Source organism: Pteropus vampyrus, unplaced genomic scaffold, assembly GCF_000151845.1.
Source record: "Pteropus vampyrus isolate Shadow unplaced genomic scaffold, Pvam_2.0 Scaffold67, whole genome shotgun sequence".
Lineage (NCBI taxonomy): Eukaryota > Metazoa > Chordata > Mammalia > Chiroptera > Pteropodidae > Pteropus > Pteropus vampyrus.
This window is the reverse complement of record NW_011888848.1, coordinates 5,663,285-5,677,844: the sequence shown is the minus strand read 5'-3', so window position 1 is coordinate 5,677,844 and position 14,560 is coordinate 5,663,285. Positions and strand designations below refer to the sequence as shown.

Below are 14,560 nucleotides of genomic sequence, written 5' to 3'. Positions count from 1 at the left end.
TCAGCACTCTTTTTGGGTCACCGACTCTGTGTTTAGCCCCACTCTTTGGCCTGGGCACACCTACCAACTCCTCCATTGTAACAGAATTGCCCATATTGCTTCTGTAAAGTTACATCCTTCAGATACTTGGTGGCTTTTCAGATAGGCATAGCCTAGATGGCCTGGGCAGTTTCATGAATGTTCTCAAAGTGAACACGAAGATTTGAATCTCCTAATTAGCATGATTTTGTGGGGTTTTCTGGGTCAAGAGAATAGTGAACCATTTTCAGAGGTCACTTCAGGCTGCTTATGGGAAGAATTATTGGTGCATTGTTTTGGTGTAATTCATGACTTCTCAAAAATTAATATTCTTATCTAAAGAAACACAAATGACAATAAAAATTTGTATTAAACAATTAAGAAACAGAAGGTGTGCAGAAAGAAATGAGAGGCATTTTGAATTTAATCAAGATTCACTCGGCAGGTATTTATGGAGTACCTACTATGCATCAGGCTCTAAGCTTGGCTTGTGGATAAAACTTAGATGATTTTCATACTTTGTTTTTTTCCCCAGAAGTCCTTAAGTCTGTCAAACTAAGCTGCTTGAGTCAGAGGCTGCAGCCCTGCCCACTCAGATTCTTTGATCACTTTCCTTCCATCTCCAGTCCCCACGCCCACTCAGGATGCCTCAGGTGGTTCTGTGGGTATTCCTAGTGTTCACAAAACAAACCAATGGTTTTTTTAGTGTTCTAAAAAAAACCAATGGTCTACTGAATATTAATACTGAAGCCTCATTATGAGTAATAGTCATGTGTAAAACAAATAATATGAAATATATTAGGGAAACATAAGGAGAGACACTCAGAGAATCTGACCTAACAGACATGTGATAAAGACATGAGAATTTCAGTTGCCTGACATCTCAGTATATGCCAGCAATGTGCTTAGGGCTGCCCAAAGAACTTCTATACACTTTTACTCTCCCTGAAAGATGGCAATGTGCTGTCCAGAACCAAGCAGTTGCCTTTTTCTTAGCTCAGTGGTCAGGCCACTGTAGATTGTTTTTTAACAGCTTTATTGAAATATAATCGACATACAATATATTGGACATACTTAAAGTATACATTTTCACAATTTGACATACATATATACCCATGAAACTATCACCAAAATCAAGATAATGTATGCATAACCACAAATGTCCTTATACTCTTTTATAAACCTTTTTTCTTGTTCCTCCCACCCCTTGCTCCCTTCGTCTACTGGAAATCACTGATCTGTTTCCTGTCACTATAGATTAGTTTGCATTTTCTAAAATATTGTTTATATAGAATCATACAATATGCTCTCTTTTCTTGTTTGGCTTTTTCAGTCAGCATAATTTTGATATCAATACTGTGTGTCTCAATAGTTCATTTTTTTTTTCTTGCTGAGTAGTATTCCTTATATGGATATGTCATTATTTACTTATCAGGACATTTGGGTTGTTTTTAATTTTTGTCTATAACAAATACAGCTTCTGTAAATATTCTTATACAAGTGCTTGTATGGACATATGCTTTCATTTCTCTTGGGTAAATGGCTAAGAGTGGAATGGCTGGATCGTATGGTAGATATATGTTTTTTGTTTTTTTTTAAGAAAATGACAAACTGTTTTCCCAAGTGGTTGTACCATTTTACATTCTTATAAGCTGTATAAGAGAGTTCCAGTTCCTCCTGACTTGTTATGATCTGTCTTTTTAATCTTAGCCATTTAATAGGTATGTAGTGGTATCTCATTGTCATTTTTAATTTGCATTTCCTCAGTGACTAATGATCAGCATCTTTTCATGTATTGCTTTGCCATCTGTGTATCTTCTTTGAAGAAATCTCTCTATGTATTTTTGCCCATTGTTTATTTGGTTCCTTTTGTCAGTATTTATTTACAGGTAACACAGGTTAAATATGTACAGCAGCCTTAAAATTTTTTTTAAGTAATAAAGTCATAACAAGGTAACATACAGGGAGGAATATGAAAAACACATGAAGGACTTTAGTTTGTGAGGTGGTGGAATTTAAGGATTGGTTATATAAATCTAAGTATTAAAATTTTTAAAAAAATAATTAACTAGCAGAACCACCTCAACTCATATTGGCTAGTCACTAAGTCTCTTCCAAAACTAAGAGTGCAGGCAGCAGTATGCTAGAGCTGGCTTATGCTGCCTTATGAGTGCCAATTTTAAATTTTTTAGGAAGTTTGCAGGCTGATTGTTAAACACAGCCATTATTAAATATTAATTATATAATCTTACAATTATATTAAAATCCAATATGTAGGACTCAATAATAAATCCTCAAAATTCACTTCTTGATCATTTTACTACATTTTACTATTATCTGTGTTTTTGTAATTATTTCTATGGTATCCACATGGTGGGAGTATTACAGTTTTATAGTATACACCTCTTTAATTCTTCCTTGAGTGATGTCTTGCAGCTTGATATGGGGCATAGTGGGAGTATTTACCTTAGAGAAATTTGCAAACACCACAGTCAGAACCTTTTTTTTTTTTCTGGTGAGCTAGTTGTCAAACATTTACCAGTATACCAGTAATGACAAGGCTTTTCAGATTGCATGGACCTTCTGTCCATGGTGAATAATTGGAAGTTTCAGTTAAATGGAGAATTCTCCTTCGTGAAACACTTAATACCTCAAAAACAGATTCATATTTTTGCTACAGAATAAAGATCATAACAATTTTCCTTGCTGCTCAGTTTTTTTTACTTCCAGGTTCCCTAAGGTTGAGAATGCTGAAGTATAATGGATAAGGGAGGATGCTGATACATTATTTCTGTGGTCCCAAGTAAAAAATACATAAAATATTTTATTTCTAGTAGAACAAGAAGGGCTGTTAAATAAAAAAAAAAATGTATAACCAAAATTCTATTCATTTAAGAATAGGGGTAGGGGAAACTAGATTAAAACGAGAGAGGCCTTCAATAGAATGCTGAAATGTTAATAAATTTTGCTTAATTCACAGAGTGGTTATCAAATATAATGATGAATATCTTTTTAAATGTACATTATAAAATATAAGGTGTAATATATATTTGAATGCCCAAAGAAGTAAAAATAGTGAAAGAAAAAGATTACTTCAATACATTTCTGGTGACCAGAAAATATATTCACCTAAAGAGGTCAGTCAGAAGAGGAAGCTGATTTTGGAAATTAAGACAAAGGTTAGGGAGAAAATAGTGACTTATTTGTTTTTAATTGTGGAGATGTTCAGCATGCAGTTCTCTATTACATTTATTAGTTTCACTTCTTTGGGCCTTCAAATATACATTACACCTTAAATTTTATAATGTAGATTAAAATAGATATCCAGCATTCTATTGAAGGTGTACAAGGAGACTGGCATGTAAATAGGAAGCAGAATCAGACACATTAAATGTATTATCCAAGTTGACAGCACCAGTAATTACAAGTCCTGTGACTCTAATGTCAACATTCTTTTCATTACACTATGATGTCTCTTATGAACTCATATTTAGTCCATTACTGTAGATTCCTAGTGGGTTTCTTTGCCTGTACTCTTACTTCTCTAGTCTACCTTGCATATCACTATCAGACAAAATACAGCTTTTATTAAAAGGTACCATAATAAAGAAGTTTTCAGTAGTTACCTATTAAATAGAGAATAAAAACCAGAACTTTATCTCTGCTTTTGTACATGAACTCTCTAATGAAACTGGGCTCCCCATGCCCTTCGAACATACTTTTAACTTTCCTGAGACTATAACTTTTCATTTAGCAGAATTTCAATTTTCTAAGTAAGAGTTATCGCAGGGGACCTGGACATTTATTATATATTATATATAAATTATATATATAACTAATACATTGTTATATTTATTTATAGTTTATTTATAGACTAAACATATGTACAACTACTACCTTGTGTGTTTTGATGGAGAGGATGAAGGGAGTATTCAGTATAATTTTTGACATTAAAAATGATTCCTCTGCTGTTCCACTTCTGGTAATTAAGAACTAGGTGATTTTGATCATGCTTCTGCTAAGAACAACTAGAAAAGCTGGGCCAAAGCCAAAAAAAAAAAAAAAAAAAAACGATTTAAAGGCATTGGAGAGCTACCAGATCTATGAGAGTTACAGGGCCAATGTTAGGGGAGAGAAACTGTGAGTTTAGGGCTCACGAAGAAAGATAAACACCTCAGACTTTCAGTTGAAATCCTGAAGGGCTATACCCTAGGTAGGAGTCAGAGTGTACTGAAAATAGAACTGGCAGGGACTGAATCATCTCAGGCCTTAACTGCATTGTAGGGATCTAAGTCTGCTAATGGCTGTTTAGTTTAGCTGTCTAGTAAAAGGAAAAAAAAATCCTCTCTACAGGAAAGTAAGGCTATCTAGAGCTTCAAAATACCTCTACAATATTTTATATACAATATCTAGCACGCATAAAAAATAATCAGGTATGTGAGAAGATATGACAAAACCAGAGAAGCAATAGACTGTAGAAACAGAACCCACAAGGAGAATGAGATGAAGACTTTAAAACACTATGATTAATATGCTCAGGAATTTAAAATATAGGAGTAAGAATGTTTAGTGAATGGAAACACAAAGAACCAAATGGAAATTATATTATTGAAAAACAAGTTAAAAACCCAATGAATGGACTTAATAGCCAATTATACAGAGCTGAAGACAAAATCAGATATTGGAAGCAGTTCAGAAGACAGATTTACAGAAAGACAAAAGAATGAAAAAGTGTAAAAAGAAGTGGAAGAAACATATGGTATAGGGTAAAAAATAAAAGAGTCTAATATAGGTATAATTCAGACTCAGAAGGAGAGAAGTGAGAATGTAACAGTGATACTTGAAAAGATGTCTAAAATAAGCAAAAGGTTTTATGCTTCAGACTCAAGAAGCACTGTAAACCTTAAGCAAGAAAACAGCAAATAAAATCACACAGTAAAACTGCTGAAAACCAAAGAGGAAAAATTTTAAGTGCACAGAAGAAAAAGATATTACCAAATGAATGACAGTAAGACAACTGTTTTGCAACCAAAATAATGCTATCTTCAGAGTACTATAAGAAAATATCGCCAACTTAGAATTCATATTCAAGTTATATAACTTTCCAAAGTTAAGGCAAAATAACGATATTTTCAAACACAAACAGACTTCATCATCAGCACTTTTGCATTAGAAGAAAGAGTGGCCTTTAAACAGAAAAATGGAAGCTGTCAGATTCTGGAAGGAATGAAGAGCAATGAAAAGGAGGAATATATGGGTAAATCTCAATGTTAACTTTACAAAACAATGCTAGTATACTGTGGTGTAAAAAAAGATTTAAAACCTAACAATAACAAATTAAGAGGCGAGAGTAAATAAAGTTGAAGTAGTCTAAGGTATTCAATTCACACTGTCCCATAAAATAGATAAACTAATATACACTGGCCTTTTAGAAGTCAAGGAAGCACATTCTGATTTCTAGAGTAATTAATAAAAGAATAGTAAAAGCACATATAATTAAAAAGCTAATCAAAAGGATGGAATAAAAAAAAACTAGAGAAAAAAAAAGTAGAGAAAAATAGTGAGGAACAGATGAGACAAAAGACAGCATGGCAGCTTTAAAGCCCCATATATCAGTAATTATATTAAATGGAAATTGATTATCCCAATTAAAAGACAAAGACTGTCCCCTTGGATTTATAAAGTTATACCTTTAACCTGATTTCAAGAGACATATCATAAAAATTAGAATGTAGAAAAACTTGAATAAGCGTATCATACAAAACCTAACAGAAAAATGGTGTGGCTATGCTAATATCCAAGTAGATTTTAGGCAAGAAGCAAGACAAGAATTTGTAACAGTCCTAACAGGAAGCAAATAACACACTCAGGATCATTTAATAAGTAAGGTTTATTTACAAAGGGACTAAGTACAAATGTGTGTGTAGGGTATGAGAATTAGGATAGTTCTGTAACTGAGGACTAACAGCAGGGGAGCTGTAGCACTCTTAAGCCCCAGGGGACTGAAGAGGAAGTTAACCAGGTTCTGGAGGGAGAGAGAATTGTGAGTTCACTTTAAGAGAGGCCGTGATCTTTGGTCAAGTATACATGAGGCTCAACTTAACCTCTCAAGGAGGGAGCTGGGGCAGTAACTATGTTCACCTCACTCTTTTCCACAATGCAGTCTCCTCCCATCAGCTATGAAGTCATCATGGGGTGGTTTCAATTCAGTCATACTTTTACCTGAAACCAAAATCATTAGCCACCCCAGAATTCTTCATATATGGCTGGGGAGGAATCAAGTAACAAAACATAATCGTAGTTTCATAAAACCTGTTTTTTATTTTTAGTTGGTCATGTGGCCTAGATTCATAAACATAGTTGCTTGCTTTCAACACTCATTCTAGGTTTTTCTTACTTTTTGCTTGCATCTAAACTGAATGGGATTCTTTACAAGGGTGACTCAAACATTCATTTTTGTAAGATGAGTCCTAGTGGAGGTCCTTTTTGGGTTACCCTAGGTTTTTATTAGACTATTGACAAGAGAAAACTAAGAAGCATCTCAGTGAATTTCCTACATTCCATACCTAGTTCTATTTACTCCATTGTATAGCAGCAATCCAATTTCTCTCTGTTAAAAGGGATCCCTCAAAAAAAAAAAAGGATCCCTCACTCACGCCAGTAGAGTGATCCGGTTCCCTCTTGGTTAGTGACAGAAAAGACGAAACTTTTCAGTGATCAGTATCCACTTATAATTCATTGAAACCATATTTCCTAGGAAGCATTCCTTCATTGAGTACTTCAAAACCACTAAGTTCGAAGTTTCAAGGAACAAAAAAATTCTTCAAATGGATTATTAGATATAATAGAGAATCCAACAAAAATGCATACATATGTAGACCAAAAGACATACACAAGACACAAGAATGTTCATAGTGGCACTCCTCAAAATAGCCCCCAAATGGAAACATCTCCAATGTCTATTAATAATAGAATGGATAAATTGTGGTATAGTCTTCAAGAAGAATATTGTGTAGCAATGAAAATGAACTACTCCAGATAACATCATGGATGAATCTTGCAATGTTAAAGGAAGGAAGCCAGACACAAAAGAACACATTATGTATTCAATTTATGTGAAGGTTTACCACTGGCAAACCTTTAGTGTTAGAATTCAGGATAGTGATTACTTTTGGTAAGGTAAATTTCTAAGAGCTCTTTGTATATTACAGATGTTAAACCTCCTTGTGAATACTTTTCTAAATTTACTGTATACCTATTAACTGTTTATCTTTTTACATACAAGTTTTTTAACATGTCTATCTTTTTTGAGAAGAATGTGTATTCTGTTGTTGGGTGATGTATTCTATAAATGACAAGTAGATCTAGTTGATTGGTCAGCTACTTTAATGCTCTGTTGTTAGATGTACACACATTAAAGGTTTGTTATCTTTTTGGAGAATTTACTCCTTTATTATTATGTAATGCCCCTTTCCCTGATAATTTTCCTTGTTCTGAAGTCTGTTTTTTCTGAATATAGCAACTACAGCTTTCTTTTTTTTCTCTTTAATGCCTACAGCACCTGGCATTTCTAGGTGATCTCCCATCCAAATACTAACCAGGACTGACCCTGGTTAGCTTCCAAGATCAGATGGGATCGGGCACGTTCAGGGTGGCATGGCTGTAGACAACTACAGCTTTCTTTTGATTAATATTAACTTGAGGTATCTTTCTCCATTCTTTTAACTTATCTGTGTCTTTAAAGTAGCTTTCTTACGTATAGTTCCTGAGAAAACGAAAACTACTAAGGGCTGTTAGCTTCTTCCCTCCAAACCAACCCTGGGTAACTACAGAAACAAGGGCTTGAGGGATAAGATCAAAAACTGTGAGGAAACCTGCTAGGTTTAGGAATATATTTTAGGTATTATTCCTTCCACTTCCCCACTTTGCTTTGGAACAATCAGTGCCAGACAACTGATTGCTACAGAAATCATAAGCAACAGATAAGGCCTTGTAGCATAATATAAAGGGTCTGTTGAAGTGACTTGCTGATGGAAAAGAGTGTGGGCTGACCAGATACTCTGGAGCATTGGGACATTCACTCTCCTTCCCCTACTCCTTCCCCAAACCTCCAGGGTTTTGGTGGATTACAACAGCCTTCTGCTGGATTATGAGTGTCAAGACAATTCTTTATTAGAGGAGTTAACCAGTGAAATAGCAGCAAACACAGAGCATTATATCTCATCTGTGGTGCCTGGAGCTCTCTACTCTATAATTCTTAAATTTGTGGGAAGGGATAAAATCCAAGGTCTGCCCTTCTGCTCTTCCTCCATATCCATTATCAGAAAGGGCAGTAGAGAACGTGAGGTTTTGAATGAAAATATCTAGTCACCTGAGGAAAATGTTCACTATATAATACAACAAATTAAACAACATTCACCAACTGAAACAGAATTAAAGGAACATAAATCAATATTTAATTAAGAAATTCAAAGTTTAATAATTTTAAAACAATTCAATTATTTATTCAACAATTTTTATTAAGCAACTACAAGAGTCAGGTACTTAGGAATTCATCAGTGAACAGTACAAAAAGCTTTATTTTTGTGCAACTTAGTTTCTAGTGATAGGAAATAGCATGGGGGACAGAGATAAAAACATACAAACAACTAAATATCTAATGAACTAACAAATCATTTAGAAGGTAATACTTGCTGTAAAAATAAAACGGGAAGGTGGGTTGGTATTGCTGAAAAGGGTCACAATTTTAAAATGAAACTAAGCCTAAAATAGGAGTCAAGAAGATGCTAAGTGGGAGGTTAGTAATGTGTAAAGAAAGAACAAGAAATCATTAAAAAGTCAAGTGAGAATATCAGGTATGATAATATGAGTTTAAAGAATATCACAGGTGGATAAACAGCAGGGTGGATCAGATTTTATGATGCTTTTGAGGTATAGAATTTTTATTATTATGTAGTTAAAATTCCTAGATCTTTTCCTTTGTGGATTTCAGTGCCTTCATATTTGAAAAAAATCTTTATCCAAAGATTTTTAAAGCTTTATAGTTAAAATATTTTAAATTATTAAATAATATTTGTACATGGTAAGAAATTAAAAAATAGAAGTAGAAAGTGAAAGACCTCATCAACTCTCCGCCATTGTGCTTTCCACAGAATAATCATTTTTTAATGTAGCCTTCCAGAAATTTTCTTTGTATAATCAAATATATGTGTACACATGGTTTTAAATTTTTATAAATAGGATTCTATATGTATATTCTACAGCTCGCTTTTTTTTCCCTCACACATGTGGATCTACTTTAGAGACTGAGCTTTTAAATGACAGTCAAAATCTCAATTTGAAGGGAAAATTACAGAGATAATAAGATCAGTGGTTGCCAGGGGTTTGCAGCTAGGGCAGAGGGCAGTGAAATTATAATGTATACTGTAATGCTGGATACATGATGTTATGCATTTGCCAAAACCTACAGAACCTTACAACACAAAGAGTGAACCCTAATATAAACTATGGACTTTAGTTAATAATGTATCAATATTGGTTTATCAACTGTAACTGTAGCAAATGTACCACACTAAGGCAAGGTGTTAATAGGAAAACCTGAGTGTATGTGTGTGTCATATAGGAACTCTGTATTTTCTGCCCAATTTTTCTGTAAACCTAGAATCGCTCCTAAATAAATAAAGTCTATTAAAAAAAAAAAACATTAGAAAAACTACTTTTAAAGCTTTGTAGACGATACATTAGAATTGGAGGCTAGAGGTCAAACATCAGGCAGGTTGTTGCTATGGTCTAGGCATAAAATGATTAGTACTAAGATAGCAAATGAAATTAGTTTGAACAGATTTACTAATACCTAAGAAAACTGCACATTAGAAAGTCTTAAGTGTGGAACTTAAAATTTCTGATTGCAATAAGTAATCTGTCAAAACTAGCATGTTAATCAGGAGTAGCAAAAAAACAACATGCTTAAGAATTATGAGAAAAAGGAAATGAGGCTGAAAAGGTGTGAATAGCCATGACTGATATGTTTTTTTAAAGTTAACATAATATGGAGGAAGTAGAAAATTATCCATCCATTATACTTGGTGTTGTTTATGTTCTTCAGTTGTTTATTTCTAGATTTTTATAACCTATATATTTTCTAAACAAATCAGCCGTTAACAAGATATTATTGGATGCCTTTAACCTGAATAGCATTATTCCATAAAAATTCAGCTTTCTCTGAATGTACAAGCTCAAGGCAAAATATAAACAAAACAGATAAATATAAAGCAACATATTATTAAATCTCAAATTTATTTCATACACAACAGTGGATCACAAAGTGTTAGTCACATTCCTGTTTTCTTTAATGCCTAGTTCATCAGCACCTGGAGTAGGCTAATTCCATAAACTTCTGAGGTTAAAAACCTGCCCTAGTATTTTAATTATTATACATGAAAATTACAGTAAGCAAGGAGTTTCTAAGGCAAAAAAGCTGGCTTCTAAAAAAATAAAAACTTCAAAGGTCTATAGAATTAAGCTTATGTATGTATGCATATATCTATGTATAAATTTACCTCTTAACTGCAGTCTTTCTTTAGTTAATGACTGCAAAAATGGCCTCACAATATACATTCACAGAATTATAGGGTAGGAAGGTTTTTTCAAAGCTCGCTCTATTCTACCACATGTCTCTAGGAATTTTCTAACAGGCAATTCTATATATTGCTTGTTTTTAGTACCACAGAGTATTCTGAAATATTATTTAAAAACTTTACCATATTATTTACAGATACCAGTTTTATTTCTAATTTTGCTTTTATTTCCAGTTTGCTGCGTTTCCTCTTAAAACTGTGGGTAAGGCAAAGCAGTTAAAATGTGGTTCCTCAAACAAAGGGGAAGTATAAGAACACCAAACACCAAAGTTAAAATAGTTTTTAGTAAATTTTGTTTATACCTTTAAAAATGTTTGAATAAAAATCCTTTTTTTTTTTAACTCGGCTTAGTTTCTCATGTAATAATCACTAATTTAACCCTACACTATATAGTCCAGGAGGGTCTCTTCTCAATTTGTTCAGATGTATCAGGTGTCCATTAATTTCAGCTTTCTGTCCCAATCCATCAGTCAGCAATACCTTTTACCACTCTCTTACTTTGGGTTTCATGTTTCCTTGATCACATGTTCTACTTTTTTTTGGTTTAATCTTCATTTAGGTGGTATGTATCTTCCATTAGCTTCTTGAGAAAGGATGCAGGGAGTGTATATTTTTTGAGAACTTGTAGGTTTGAAAATAACTTTATTCTACTCTCACAATTGATTGTTAGCTTAGCCTGTATAGAATTCTAAGTTATAATTTTTCCTTCAGAATTTTGAAGCATTTGAAACTTGTTTTTTTCCTCTCTATAAACTTGTACTCTTTTGTCTCTGTAATCATTATTTTTGTAAAGGGGAGACAGGATATATACAGAAAAAGCTCCAGAAATCTGCATGGGGTCACCTTAAGCATTTTATACTTACAGAAATCTTAATTAGATCCCCAAGACCCACTTGTGATTAGCACAGACACATTGTGCTATCATACTGACTGCACAGCCCTAGAGCAACAATTGTAAAAAACCAAGGGGCAGCTATAATAAAAAAGATATGTTGATAGAGATGTGAAAAATAATCATGATGCTGATGATAAAAGATAGCACTACTGTGCATGTTTATGTGCCAGGTCTTGTGTTAAATGCTTTATATTAATTCACTGGATTAGTATATACAATCTAACCTTAAGAGATAGGAATTTTCTAGGTTGTATAATTTACCCTGGCAGAGACAGTTTAGCTCCAGAGCCTGTGGTCTTAACTAGTTTTTTGTTGTTATATTGTTTTTATTTTATTTTTTGTTGAATTATAGTTGACATATTATATATTGCTTTTAAATATCTTTTCTTGATAAAATTGGTAAATTTATGTTGATTTTCTCAATTAACAAATGTATTGGTTAGTGAAATCTAAAAGCTTGGAAACCACCAGTTAATAGGGCCAGTAGAGAGCAAGTAAATGAGAATTTGAGAGAAGATAACTGATGGAGCAAAGTCTTGGAAGATGAACACAGAGAGCGGTCAGACTTGAAGAATAGCCAGATTAGAGATGATGGTAAGAAAACCTTCTCTGGCAACTAGAAACAAAGGTCACTGAGGCTCAAAATAAACCTGGTAGCAGCAATTAGAAGGTTTAATTAGTAAATAATGCAGAACAGTGAAGATTAGGAGCAACTTTTGTGAAAAATAGGAAAAATAAATAAATCCAGGAATGGACTGACAGACTACATGGTTTCAACATTAAATAGCTTCATGACATCAAAGAGTAAGTTTAATGGGAGTAAAGGAGTATAGAAGAGGTATAAACAAATATTCTGTAGTGTAGTCAGAAGGTGGGGTTTTTGAATTTAAGATTTTGAAACCAGAGTAAATGCTCATTCATTGATGATGATGATACTGATGATAATAACCATTAAGCGCACTAAAAAATTAATTCTATCTAGTCATAACAACCATTAATACCAGCATATACAGAAGAGAAACTGAGTCCCTAACGAATTTTCAATAAAAATCAAGTTTTTTTCATAGATCTTAACAAGATGACTCTGAAATTCATGTAGAGTAGTAAAGTTAACTTTGAAGAAAATAGGTGACTGTTAACTGTTATTAATATTTTGCTGGGTGTTTATACTTACTATAAAGCTGTAGCAGTTATGATAGTGTGATAATGTCACATGGTTCATACAAACTAACCAATGGAAAAGAATAAAGAATCTATGAATGTGTGGAAATTTGATTTGAGATCAGTGAAATTACAAACCATTAAAGAAGAGTTAAACTATTCAATAAATGTGCTAGAACAATTAACTGTTTATATAGAAAATAAATAAAATTAATTCTCTACCTCATGCACAAAAATAGGTTGATTAAAAACTTAAATATAAAGAATAAAAGTTTAAAACTTTTAGCAAAAAGATAAATCTTTGTGATTTTACGGTAGAAAAGAACTTCTTAAACAAGACCCCAAAGCACAAAATATAAAGGAAAAGGTGACTAAATCTGACTACATTCAAACTAAACTTCAGTATATGACGAGACACCATAAACAAAAGTCAAAGAAAAGGCATAGACTGGAGGAAGGTATATGGAGGTCGTGCAAATGTAACCAACCAGGTATTACTATTCAGAAAACATAGATCAATGACAAAGATTAGCAAAGTAATCAAAAAATGGGCAAAGATGCCCAGAGATGTGCAGGAGGCATTGGGGGTTAGTATTATTAGAGATCTGGACTGGAAATAGAGATTTGCGCTACATCAACTTATTAGTCATATTTGAATTCATGGGACTAGATGAGTTTATAGAAAGAAAGCAAGCAAAGAAATTAAGAGACTAGGCCTAGCTAGAATACAAAGCAGATGGATTACTGATCTTCACTAAATAACACCACCTTTAACTTTATTCTCACATTGACCATTTTGTCTGGCCTTCTCTGACCACAAAGTATCCTTATGTTTTTTTAAAAATGAATTCTAAATATAAGAATTAATGCTAATAAAACTAGATTTTGTTGGATGCTGTCTCACAAGGTGGTTGGATTAGCCTGTCACTTCTATTTAGGACAATACAATCTTCAGCCCCTGTTTCTGGTACTGCCAAGAAGGCAAGGTTGTGGAAATAAAATGCAAATTAAAAAATATGAATAAAACAGGATATAAATTTAAAGTAAAGGGAATCTAAGAAACTAGTCCCTATATGCACAATAAGGATTTTTTTTTTTTTTTTATTGGTGGGGTTAGAAACGCTCCTTTAGCTCATGTAATGAATCACCAATAGCTAATGTATATATTCATATCTTCTCTATATTAACAAAAAAAAAATGTTTCATCCATTACCCATATAGTCTTCCACTCACTATATTTCTTCTACTTGGAAATAGCAAACCAGCTATGCATATCCACATAAACTCCTCAGGGAGAGCCAGTCACAAAAAAACTACATACTGTATAATTCCTTTTATATGACATTCAAGAACATGCAAAGCAAGACAGAATAGTGGTGGTGGTGGTCGGGGTACATGGTTACAAGGGGCACAAAGAAGCTCTCTGGGTATTAGATATATTCTATTTATAATGGTCTGGATGGTGGTGACATCAAATTTTACATTTGGCACTTGAGCATATGAGGTATATATTTTTTAATTCCTTTAAATACTTAAGCCTTAAAACTCTCACTCAGCACAGCTTGTTTTGCCCTTGTCAAGACTGCAGAGCCTTTAATCAAGAAACAAATATTTTGTGGCCTTCCCCAAGCTTTTCTTCCATTAATGTGCTGGACTCACAACCCATTCCTACCTCAACAATCTCTATCTTTAATCTTTGATTGCCAGAGATTGAAGATAACCAACAGAACAGTTCAGAGGACAAGGATATCTGAGAAAAACAAGCTGCAGGGACCTTTTCTGTCAACCCAAAAGCTCTCAAAAGGAAAATGAAGGGAAATCCTAATGTAAACACCAACCTTTTAATCAT

At 33.4% G+C, this 14,560-nt stretch overlaps 1 pseudogene; it reads right to left on the bottom strand.

Moving 5' to 3' along the window:
* Positions 1 to 7,567: 7,567 nt before the first annotated feature.
* LOC111740746 lies at positions 7,568 to 7,686 on the bottom strand (annotated as a pseudogene).
* Between the last annotated feature and the right edge of the window lie 6,874 nt (positions 7,687 to 14,560).